The 12,985-nt window shown below is 43.2% G+C and overlaps 1 pseudogene across 1 annotated transcript; it reads left to right on the top strand.

The window, feature by feature from the left end:
• The first annotated feature begins 1,005 nt into the window (after positions 1 to 1,005).
• On the top strand, positions 1,006 to 11,371 carry LOC307106060 (parafibromin-like; annotated as a pseudogene). Its single transcript has 4 exons — positions 1,006 to 1,029; positions 5,815 to 5,981; positions 7,261 to 7,681; positions 10,097 to 11,371. The product of its transcript is annotated as a parafibromin-like (transcript).
• The last annotated feature ends 1,614 nt before the right edge of the window (positions 11,372 to 12,985 follow it).

Below are 12,985 nucleotides of genomic sequence, written 5' to 3'. Positions count from 1 at the left end.
TTTACAGTGAAAAAATGAGCTGTTGGACCAGATTATATCTACCATTTCTCCCATCTTTAAAATTTTATGATTATGTGGCTGTGTGCTGGTATGCTAGGCAAACCAGAAAATTATATAATATTCAGCAAGTGAGAATTGATTTTTTTCTTATTTTGCAGATACAATAATGTTCATACTTTGTGATCCTACTATTCATCTCTGGGTCATACTTAAAAACAGAACCCATACTAAAACAGAACTCCCCAGGGGAGTGATCTGGGAATCTGAATTTCTATAAACATCAACTGATTCTTATGATCATGAAAGTTTGAAAACATTGAATTATGAAATCAGGCACCAGAAGTAATTATATGACATTAGGAAATTTGGGGTTACAAATGACGGAAAAATCCAACTTACATTGGTTTAAACACCCTAAAAAGAGAGACATTTATTGGATAATTTTACTGAAAGCCTAGAAGTAAAATATTCTTCAGTCTCTAAAAATTCCAGGGCTCAGATAACGTCACCAGGGTCCGATTTATCTTTCTCTCTATCTGTGTGTATTGCTATATCACTTTTCATTCTACTTTCCTCTGTTTTATTTACTCTCATATATACAGTGCACATGAGAGCCTCAGTTGCAGTCTCCTGAATCTCCAGGTTTGCTTTCACACTGTTTAAAAAAAAAACAACAACTGGAATAAAGATATATCTCTATTGGTCACTCCACAAAATCCCCAGCTCAACTGTAATTGCCTTTGATTGATTCATACTTCTGCACCTGAACCAGCATTTCTGAGCAAAGTGAAATGCAATGCTCCATTGGCCAAGCCTGCATCACATACTCATCCTGGAAACATCTGCTCCACATAAATAAAATAGGATTAGATTGGAGAAGAGACCATTTCTTGAGGGAAAATAAGGTGTGAACAGAAGAAAAATTGATCTTGGGCAAGAAGACATTAACTATTTACCACACATGGGTAGATTGCTTTGAGAAGTGTTTATGGGTCTGAGAAAGTCATGAATCAAAGCTTCTTCAACCAGGTAAGTGGAAATATAACCTGCCCTGTGTTAGATGCCATTTACCACTTCCCATCAATACGTTTTTATTCAGTTAGGTTCAAGCTCAGTGACAATCATTCACATTCTCCAGTCCCTGCCAATGCTGCAGCTCTGGTTGTAACAACAACAACAAAACAAAAAACAAAACAAAAAAAGTGAAAAAAGCCCATTTTTTGGGGAAAAAAGATGAAATAGACACACTGGGAAAACATTACATTAGTTACATTTTGCTCTCAAAGTCTTGAGGATAAAGGTAAAATGTAAAAACGCATGCCATTGTTGTTATATCCTAAAGAGCAAGAGTTTTAACTTTATTTTCAAACTTTATTTAAAAACAACAAGAGTAAATTTGTTTTAGTGTTAAACTATGAATGAGGGTATTTATTTATTTTTATTTACTTTTTATCTTTCTTTTAATTAAATGTATTGGGGTGACATTGATTAATAGGATTATATAGGTTTCAAGTATACATTTCTATGATACATGATCTGTATATTGCATGTGTGTCCACCACCCAAAGTCAAATCATCTTCCTTCATGACGATGGATTATAGATTTTTAATTCTCAACAAAACAACAACAAATCCAATAAAGCCATATAAAAAGAGGATAATACTTCATAACCAAGTGAGTTTTATCCCAGGAATACAAAACTGATTTAACAATAAAAACATCAATGTAATCTGCTGTATTAACAATAAAGAAGAAAAATCATATGATCATACTGTAGGAAGCGGCTTTAGGGTCAAGCCTCAGGCTGACCTTTGGCAGGGCCACAAACAAGTCCCAGCCTGGAGGGAAGAGCTCTCCTAGCATAATTAAGCCTGACCTTATAACCCTGCCTAATTCCTTCCTAAATAGCTAATTGGCTGAGGGAGGTGCAGCAAGAACATTTGTATACAAGAACATTTGTATACATGTTAATCTACCCTTATTTTAATCAGACTATAAAATAAAGCATGGCTTGAAGGCTGGGTCTTTTGTGTCCTCATCCAGGCACGGAAGATCCACTGAGCCCCAGCTGTATTATCTTGTCAGTCTTTTCTTCAATCCTTTACCGCCCCTCCCTCCTCAGGTTCACCCTTGGCCTGCTGGCATGGCACATCATACTATTTGAGGAAGTGAAAGAATTTGACGATATTCAATATTTCTTCATGATTGAATTCTTAGCAGTCAAGGAATAGAGGGAGCTTCCTTAAACTATTTGGGCAATATTATAAGACATCCATTATAGCTAAATTCTTTTTTTTTTTTTTTAATTGATTTCAGAGAGAGGAAGGAGAAGGAAGAGAGATAGAAACATCAGTTATGAGAGACAATCATTGAATGTCTGCCTCCTGTATAACCCCTCCTGGGGACTGAGCCAGCAACCTGGTCATGTTCCCAGACTTGGAATCAAACTGTGATCTCCTGGTTCATGGGTTGACTCTCAACCACTGAGCAACACTGACTGGCCTATAGCTAAATTTGTATTTGTCAAGTTCATTCCTAGGTATTTGATTCTTTGGGGTGCAATTGCCAAATGAATTGTTTTTTCCATTTCTTTTTCAGAAGTTTTGTTGTTGGTATCCAGGAAGGCAATGGAGTTTTGCACATTGATTTTGTATCCTGCAACTTGACTGTAATTGTTTATTATTTCTAAAGGTTTTTTGGTGGACTCTTTAGGGTTTTCTATATACAGAATCATGTCATCTGCAAAAAGTGACACTTTAACTTCTTCCTTCCCTATATTGATGCCTTTTATTTCTTTCTCTTACCTTATTGCTCTGGCTAGGACTTCCAGCACTATGTTGAATAAGAGTGGTGATAGTGGACAACCTTGTCTTGTTTCTGATCTTAGAGGAAAACCTTTCAGTTTTTCACAATTGAGTATGATTTTTAAACTGGTTATGAAGCAAGCTATTTCCATTCAGTTGCTCTTATAATTTGGCGTGCTTGTGTGTGTTTTTAAGTCTCATCAGGCACAGGTTAATTTTTTATCTGTTTGCCCTATTAACAAAGATTCTGAGTCAGCAGTGCTCCAGCATGCATCTTTTATAAAGTCCACAAATGAATGATGCACATCACAGTTTGGAAATGTTGTTTTAGTTAAAACTTGAAGCCTAAATTATGCAGCCTACATTGTCTAATATTGACTAATTACAACATAATTTATATACAACATTTTCATGATGGGATTAATACAATGCACTAAGCTTTAATTATCAAACAGACAATTAACTTCTGAGAAGAAAGATGAGCATCTATTAAGAAAACCACTCTACTGCACTCTTTTCTCAACCATTTCTTCCCCCAAATCTCATTTATCTTTATCATTAAGGAATATGATGTTACAATATGCAGATAATTTTCTCAGAATTTTAACCATGGACAATTTATGTAAACTTGGTTTTAGGGAAATATCCACAATAAATGTGAAGAAAGAAATTAACTCTCTCTATTGTTCTATATATATATATATATATATATATATATATATATATATAATCTTTTGTTTTTCTGCCTGACATAAGTAGTCATAAGAGGCTCTGGCTGGGTAGGTCAGTTTGTTGAACAGGCTGGGTAGCTCACTTTGTTGAACATCGTCCCAATATAGCAAGGTTGTGGGTTTGATTCCTGGTCAGGGCACATATAAGAATCAACCAATGGGTGGATAAATAAGTTGAACAACAAATCAATGTTTCTCTTTCTGTCTCTGTCTCTAAAATCAATCAGTCAATAAACAAAGTAGTCATAAGATAAGTGCTAAGAGAATCACAGATTTCATCATGAAAAATTAAAGCAATGAAGGTTCAGAAATCTGTGATGTACCAACCCAGTCTCAAAAAGAGAAATTCCTGAGAACATTGAACTGTGTTCTTTAAATTACATTTTATTTTGTAACGTAAAATATTATCTATACTAATAAAAGAGTAATATGCTAATTAGACCAGGAGACCTTCTGGGAGACCTTCCAGATGTCCTTCCAGACAAAGCCATGGTGGTAGGGCCGAGGCAGAGGTGGTTAGGAGCGATCAAGCCGGCGGGGGGGGGGGGGGCAGTTGGGGACAAGCAGGCCAGCACAGTGGGGGGCAGTTGGGGGTGAGCAGGCCAGTGGGGGGTGGGGGGCAGTTGGGGACAAGCTGGTTAGCAGTGGGGGGCAGTTGGAGGTGAGCAGGCCAGCAAGGGAGACAGGTGGAGGTGATCAGGTCAGCAAGGGGGGCAATTGGGGGCAAGCAAGCTGGCAGGGGGGGAAGTTGGGGGTGAGATGGCTGGCAGGGGGGCAGTTGGAGGCGAACAGGCTAGCAGGGGGGGCAGTTGGGGGCGAGCAAGCTGACAGGGGGAGCAGTTGGGGGCGATCAGGCCAGCAGGCAGAGTGGTTAGGGGCGATGAGGCAGGCAGGCAGGTGAGTGGTTAGGAGCCAGCAGTCCTGGATTGTGAGAGGGATATCTGAGGGGTCCCAGATTGGAGAGGGTGCAGGCCGGGCTGAGGGACACCCTCCCTCCCATGCACGAATTTCATGCACTGGGCCACTAGTAAAAATAATAAAGATGATTTTGGGACCAATTGTGTAGAAATAAGTTAAGCCATGAGGAAAATAATGGTGCCTTTCAAAAGTAACCTAGGAGCAAGCTCAACACTCATCCATACCTGCTCAATGACCTAACATAGTACTGAGTACTAACTCAAATGTCAGAAAAACCCTGAAATGTCTAAACAAGAGGTTAAATTCTTATGGCAGTACTTTTCTTCTGTATAACACTGCTTTCTACAAAAATCTCATTTATCATTAAGGAATATGATGTTACAATGTGCAGATAATTTTCCTCAGAATTTTATGTAGATTATTTTATTTGAATGAGTGTCTTTTCAGAATGCATTAAAAAAAAGAAAGAAGAAGTTTTAAGTTAAGAAACACCAGCAAGGCATCACATAGAAAATTTATAGAATTTGAATTAATTTATTTAAATAGAAAAAAGTGTGTTTTGGTGTTTTCAGTTTAGATTTCTATGGTTCATTGTCTTTCTCTTTCCCTCTTTCCCTTTTCCTCTCTCTCTCACACACACACTGACATACACAGATATAAAAAACACATATACAATCTCAACTGTTAATTGTTAAGAAAATATTCTTAGAACTCTATTTCACCCACATAAGAGTGGATTTTCTTAGAGCAAAAATAATTTCACTTAAAGAGCTCAAATCTAGGCATTTCAGATTGCATGACACACACTCATTTTCTTGATCAATTTTTTTTAACGTACTCCAAAGTTGTCCTAGAGCTCTGCCTAGCTTCACACTCATCTTTCAAACACATATGCTCTAAATTATTTTTATTCTCTTGGTTGTCAATTTCATTTATATTACAGAAGAGAAAGAAGTTGATGCATCTCTTGACAAAGTGAGAGTTTTCCATGCCTATCATTCTACTCTTTCCTCAGGCCCTTCACACTCACTAGTGAGATATTAGTTGCTGTGTTCCAGACATATCCAATCATATTTTTTATCTGACTTAAAATTGGAATTTGAAAGAACTTCTAGAGAGTTGTATTAACTATTTATTTCAATGCTCTTAAGAACAACTTTCTTTTTTATTTTCAATGCTCATTTTATCACTGTGTCAACTGTTGATTATGTCTTTTTCTAAAAAGATATAAATATGCAAGCTCACTACAGAATTACATATCTGTAGAATATTATAAACAATATGCTTTGAATATGAAAATTACATCTACATTAGAAATCTCATATCTAACTTCCTATATGGCATTGTAACATAATTCTAGCAAATATCTCCAGCTAAACACCCAGGAACGCCACTGAAGCTTTCCTCACAAACCTGTGCCAGGACCACAGGGAGTCTGATGAAGTCAGTTGTGGCAACTGTAATTGCTCTAGCCAAATCTTCAGAATCATCCATTCTTTCAGAAAATGTTCTTTGTTCTCCTTCAAGGTATCTCACATCCAGCCACTCTCGTCATGAACTCCACTACATCTTGTCTCAGCCTCCCACCTGAGTTTGAGTGAATAACTGCCGTAGCCGCTTAACTAGAACCCCTTCTCCAGCTCCTTAAGTGACAGTGATTGTTCAAAATATGGATCAAATAATTTAAGGAAGTCAAGGTCTGTACACGTGCCTCCAAGGTCCTACAGAATGGGTTGTTCCCCCCTTCCTTTTACTTGTCTGATTTCTTTTTCGCAGGCACACTTCTTTCACTACAGACCAGCCACACCACTCCCTTGCTCTTTCTTTGAGTGACATGCAGGCTACCGCTTTAGGGAATTTGCACTGGCTATTCTCTCTGCCTGAGATGTTCTTCCTCCAGATATCTGCATGGAACTGCCCAAATGTCACCTCAAAGTTCTCTACTCGGATTATCCTATATGTGCCAGTTCCATTCATCCCTAATCCTGTCCCACTGTAGTCTATCTTTTCCCCATAATATTTATCTCCTAAAATATTATACAGGGCAAAGGCAGGCTTACCGTTGTTTGTATGGAAAACAACATAACAATTAACAAATAATAATACAAAACAAATTCTGTTCATGTACTCACAACTGTAAACCTACTTTTGCCCCACCCTGTATACTTACTATATTTATTGTTTTATAATAATGCTAACTCTCTAAGGTCAGGAGTATGTATCAGTTTTGTCCACAGATGTGTCACAGATGATCATTTCTCAGTAAGGAAGAAACTTAAATAGTGCCTGGGCAGTCACGCCCCAGGCCTAAATCTGTAGGAAAATATTTATCTTTGCCTTAAGCAAGCCCTGTTCATTGTTCTTGTGCATCTAGGTTAACACACCTTTGAAATGCCAGAGTAATCCTCTTTTTTTTTCAGACTCCTTGGAAGCAACCACTCTTAAGAAAGCACATAATCTTTTTTTTTTAAAGTATATTTTTATTGATTTCAGAGAGGAAGGGAGAGGGAAAGAGAGATAGAAGCATCAGTGATGAGAGAGAACCATTGATCCGCTGCCTCCTGCACATGCCCTACTGGGGATCGAGCCTGCAACCCAGGCCTGTGCCCTGACCAGAATGGAACCGTGACCTCCTGGTTCATAGGTCGATGCTCCATCACTGAGCCACGCCTGTCTGGGCAGAGAGCACATAATCTTATAATGCAATCCCTGTCTTGTTTTCTCCCACCTTCATGTAATCTTCTTTACATTCCCTCCTTCATTTCAAATGTATAAAAGTAAACTTCAGGGTGGGTGCTCGGCCTAGGCAGCAGCAGCAGCAGCAGCAGCAGCAGCAGCAGCAGCACTGGCGGCCCAGTGACTCCAGGAGGAGGTGGTGGCCACAGCTGCGGTGCGGGAGGGGGCGGGAGATCCAGGACTTGCTCAGCTTCCTGCGACAGTACAACATCCAGAAGGAGATCTTGGTGAAGGGGGCCGAGTTCTCCTGGCCCAAGAACGTGAAGACTAAGTCCGTGGTGTGCGGGACTGGAAAGGAAGGCCAACGCAGGGAGTACTACACATTGATTCTCTCTTATTTCTACCTTGTAATGTGCAACTTTCTCATCCTGTTTGTGTCCGACGCGCAGCGCAGCCACTGAAAATATTCCTGTGGTTGGAAGACCTGACCGAAAAGATCTACTTGGGGGAGCTGGCAAAATGGTGCTGACGGCGCCACTGTCAGGGCAGGAGTGGCTGGCCCTCGTCTTTGACGAAGAAGACCTCCTCTACGAGGAGGAAATGATGCGGAACCAGTTCTCTGTCAAATGCTGGCTCCGCTACATTGAGTTCAAGCAGGGGGCCCGGAGCCCAGGCTCCATCAGCTGTTGGAACCAGCGCTGAGCGGCTGCCCTGCAGCTCCAAACTCTGGGGCCGCTCCCTGCAGGCGCGCCCGGCACAGGTGAAGCATCGCTGGGTGACGGATCCCGCCTACGAAGACGCCAGCAACTGCCACGGGCGGGCCTTGGTGTCCGTGCACAAGATGCCACGCCTGTGGCGAGACTATTGTCAGCTCTTGGTGGACCCGGGCCGTGTCACTCACGCCCGCCGCACTTTCGACCGTGCCCTCCGGGCGCTGCCCACCACACAGCACTCTCGCATTTGGCCTCTGCACCTGCGCCTCCTGCGCTCACACCCACTGCCCGAGACTGCCGTGCGGGGCCACCGGCGCGTCCTCCAGCTGAGCCCCGAGAGCGCCGAGGGGTGCATCGCGTGCTTCAAGTCCAGTAACCTGCTGGACGAGGCTGCACAGCGCCTGGCCGCCGAGGTGGATGATGAGCGCTTCGTGTCCAAGGCGGGCAAGTCCAACTCCCAGCTGTGGCACGAGCAATGGGAGCTCATCTCCCAGAACCCGGACAAGGTGCCGTCGCTCAACCTGGACGCCATCAACCGAGGAGGCCTTACCCGCTTCACAGACCAGCTGGGCCAGCTCTGCTGCTCCCTGGCCGACTACCACACCCGCCCTGGCCATTGTGAGAAGGCGCGGGACGTGTCCGAGGAGGCCATCCGGACCGCGATGACCGTGCGGGGCTTCACCCAGGTGTTTGACAGCTACGCCCAGTTCGAGGAGAGCACGATGGCCGCGAAGATGGAGACCACCTCGGAGCTGGGGCGGGAAGAAGAGGATGAGGTGGACTTGGAACTGCGCCTGGCCCGCCTTGAGCAGCTGATCAGCCGGCGGCCCCTGCTCCTCAACAGCGTCTTGCTGCGCCAGAACCCGCACCGTGTACAGGAGTGGCCCAGGCGTGTGGCCCTGCACTGGGGCCGCCCCGGGAGATCATCAACACGTACACGGAGGCTGTGCAATCTACTCAAGTCAAATGAGCTACAGACAGCGGACCCCTTCAAGGCTACGGGCAAACTCCACACGCTGTGGGCTGCATTTGCCAAGTTTTCTGAGGACAACGGGCAGCTGGATGATGCCCGCATCATCCTGGAGAAGGCCACCAGGGTGAACGTCAAGCAAGTGGGTGACCTGGCAAGTGTGTGGTGCGAGTGGGGTGAGCTGGAGCTCCGGCACGAGAATTAGGACCAGGCCTTGCGGCTGCTGAGTATTTTGATGGCTCGGAGCCCGTGCGGAACCGTGTGTACAAGTCAGTAAAGGTGTGGTCCATGCTCGCTGACCTGGAGGAAAGCGTCGGCACCTTTCAGTCACCAAGGCTGTGTATGACCGTATTCTGGACCTGAGCATCGCTACCCCCCAGATCGTCCTCAACTACACCATGTTCCTGGAGGAGCACAAGTACTTCCAGGAGAGCTTCAGGCGGACGAGCATCTTGCTGTTCAGGTGGCCCAATGTGTCTGACATCTGGAGCACCCATCTGACTCAATTCATCACCCACTACGGGGGCCGCAAGCGGGCGTGGGACCTCTTTGAGCAGGAGTCACCCACACCCGTGGCATCTACCCCAAGGCCATCGAGGTGCTGCCTGATGAGCACGCCCGGGAGATGTGCCTGCGGTTTGCGGACCTGGAGCGCAAGCTTGGAGGCATTGACCGCTCTTGGGCCATCTACAGCTTCTGCTCCCAGATCTGTGACCCTCAGACGACTGGGCCCTTCTGGCAAACGTGGAAGGACTTCGAGGTACGGCATGGCAATAAGGACACCATCTGGGAGATGCTGCTATCCGCCAAAGCGTGCAGGCCGCTTACAATACACAGGTCAACTTCATGGCCTCGCGGACGTTCAAGGTGTCGGGTAGTGCTACAGGCACTGTGTCTGACCTTGCCCCTGGGCAGAGGGGTGTGGATGACATGAAGCTGCTAGAGCAGCAGGCAGAGCGGCTGGCAGCCGAGGCCGAGCAGGACCAGCCCGCATGGGCCCAGAGCAAGATCCTGTTCGTGAGGAGCGATACGTCCCGGGAGGAACTGGCTGAGCTTAGCGCAGCAGGCCAACCCGGAGGAGATGGAACTGGGGGAGGATGAGGGGGAGGACGAGATGGACCTGAAGCCCTATGAGGTGCAGCTGGAGCAGCAGAGAGTGCTGGCTGCCGTGTTTGGGAGCCTGAAGGAAGACTGATGCCCACTTCCCCCTCCCCCATTCTCAATGAAGCCTGCTTGTATGGGGGCGGGGGTGGGAGGGGAGAATATCTACTTGGATATCTCAGTGGTAAAGCATCAATGTTGGCAAGTATAGACCGAAGCGCCCCTCCAGAAATAGGGCTTCAGCAACCTACTCAAGTCAAATGAGCGACAGATGAAGTTTTAGCAGAAGCAAAGAAACCACGCATTGAGGATGAAGAGTGTGTGCGCCTTGATAAAGAGAGATGGGCTGCCCGCTTGGAGGGTCACAAAGAAGGGATTGTACAGACTGGACAGATTAGGTCTTTGTCTGAAGCGAAGTCAGTGGGAAAAGTTGCTGCAATCAAAGCCAACATTATGGCTAAGAAAAGATCCACCATCAAGACTGACTTAGGTGATCACATAAGCGCTCTCACACAGAAGAGTTTTGTGGGCGCTGAGGTAGATGTGACGGGGTATTGTCAGCAGAGAGAGCGTGTGGAGGACATAGACTACCATCCTACAGAGCACGGAAAGGCCTTTCCAAGGATATCTGTGCAATTCTTCCGTCTGTGGAAGCCAGAGGAGAAGGGCGAGCGCCTGAACAGCGACCAGCCCCAAATGCAGCCCCTGTGGCTCCCACATTGTGAACCAAACAGCCTATCCCCGCTGCCTACAACAGGTATGTCCAGGAACGATTCAAAGGAAAAGAAACGGAAGGCTTCAAAATTGACACGACGGGCACCTACCACGGGATGACGCTGAAGTCTGTGACGGAGGGTGCCGCGGCCCTGCAGACTCAGACTCCCGGGCACAGCCAGTTTCTCCCCCTCATCACAAGAAAGGTTCTGGAACACCTATTATCATAATCCCTGCCACCACCACCTCTTTAAGCCATGCTGGCTGCAAAGGACCTTCTGCAGGACCTGATGTTTGTCCCATCGGATGAAAAGAAGAAACAGGGCAGCCAAGGAGAAAATGAAACTCTGGTACAGAGGAAAGACCAGATGCAGCCGAGGGCACTGGCCAGCCTCCCGCCTCCCTACAGGGTCGTAGGCCAGCCTCTGAAACTCAGGCCTCAGGACTGGCACCGGGTCGTGGCCGTCTTGGTGCAGGGTCCCCCGTGGCAGTTCAAACGGTGGCCATGGCAGTTCAAATGGTGGCCATGGCCTGATGGCTCACCAGTTGACGTGTTTGCTAAAATTAAAGCCTTCCATCTCAAATATGATGAGGTTCCTCTAGACCCCAACATGTAGAAGTGGGACCTAACAGTGTTAGAGCTCAGCTATTACAAACGCCACTCCCGACAGACCGGTTTCTTAAGCTTCTGGGAAACACTGGATAGGGACATGGTGAGGTATAAATCCCACTTGAGATTCTGAATTATGTGGTTTCCACATCTGGAAATCTGGATTAAGAAGCATAGATATACCTTCTAAAGACTAACTGGCTGTCAAGCTCTATGAATTTATTAAAATCTCACAAATGAAGAAGGTCATGGATCGAGCGCAAGATTTCATCCGATGCTTTTGTGCTTCAAAGGGATCATATGATGCCTGTCATTCATATAAGCAAACATTTTGGCCTACAACTATTTTTTTTTAATATTAGCCTCCTAATCTGTAATAGAAATTGTATGTTTTGATAGAAGTATTTTCTCCATTGGTTAAACTAGCATTACTTGAAATGTGTTTCTTTAGAAAAGAAAAAAAAAACTGAAAAACTGTAAAAAAAGATGTATGACAAGTTTTCTATAGCAATAGAAATATTAATTTTATTCAATTGAAATTTTGTTTGCATTTTAGGTAGATTAATTCTAGGAATGAAATGCTTACTTCAATAACCTTATTGTGATATCATAGAAATTCATTTTGCAAAAAAACATGACCAAGTTTGTAACAAATTTTTAAATTTATTTTATCTTTAATGTGAAAATATTTTTAAAGTGAAAATGTTTTTCAGTTGATTATAAACTTTAAGGGCTTGGGACATATAGTCTATATTGTTATATTTTTTACAATGTCAAGTCTATGATTTTAACTTACTACACTTCTTGATAAACATTGCCCATTAGCAGGAAATAATTTATTTTTACTTGGTATTATGCTTCCAACTCATTTAACAAAATATTTTTATCTCATAAAACATTGAGGTGATCACATATTTGGCATGATTATTGAATGTATTTCTCTTAAGACAGGTCATAACATTGATTCTGGTGTGGATGAAAGATAAATGTCACTTTTAGATACAAATATATTTTTAAATAAAATAAATCATTTTCAGTATTTCAGTGTGAACTAGACATCCACATTAATTAATCTCTATCTGTTCTTCACACAGAGACACTTACTATATCTCTTTATACTAACAGCCTATGTAACACCTGACATGTTAATATATATTCTGCAGTGCACAGAGTCATTTAGTCATCGTTTCTGGAAAATATTACACATTGCTACCATTTATTAGAAATTATAATTTGTCTTTTCTGCTCCATAGGCCTGTATCAAAAATGAATAAATTAAACCTATGTGTAGCTTTCTTCATTTTTCAATTTGTCTAATAATTCATTTTTTATAAAAGTGTGCAGTCATCTGTAGTCTGATTATTAAGAGCTTCTTCAAATTACTAACCAAGGACATATTGACTTATTTAAAAAGCTTTTGATGAAGCAAAAATATTAAAATAAATATAGTGTCTAAAATTATCTTTCTCCACTAGTTCCATCACAACTTACTGTGATTTTTTGGAGGGAAAAAAGAAGTAAAAATGGAAGCTTAAATGATGTCAGGATAAATTTTGGCAAGAAAATATTGCTGGTGTATTCATGAAAATTTTTATGAAGATTTAATTTTTTTAAATTTAAGACAGACATTTGTGTTATAAAATAAAGATGTTGGCAGTACAGTATTTCTTCTTAGGAATGTCTAGGGGGAAATGTTTTCTCACTTTTCCTAGTTTTTAGAGGCTACCCAGATTTTTTTGTTTGTGGT

Source organism: Cnephaeus nilssonii, assembly GCF_951640355.1.
Source record: "Cnephaeus nilssonii genome assembly, chromosome: 10".
In the NCBI taxonomy this organism is placed as follows: domain Eukaryota; kingdom Metazoa; phylum Chordata; class Mammalia; order Chiroptera; family Vespertilionidae; genus Cnephaeus; species Cnephaeus nilssonii.
The sequence above is the reverse complement of the archived record's forward strand: the minus strand, read 5'-3'. Positions and strand labels throughout refer to the sequence as shown.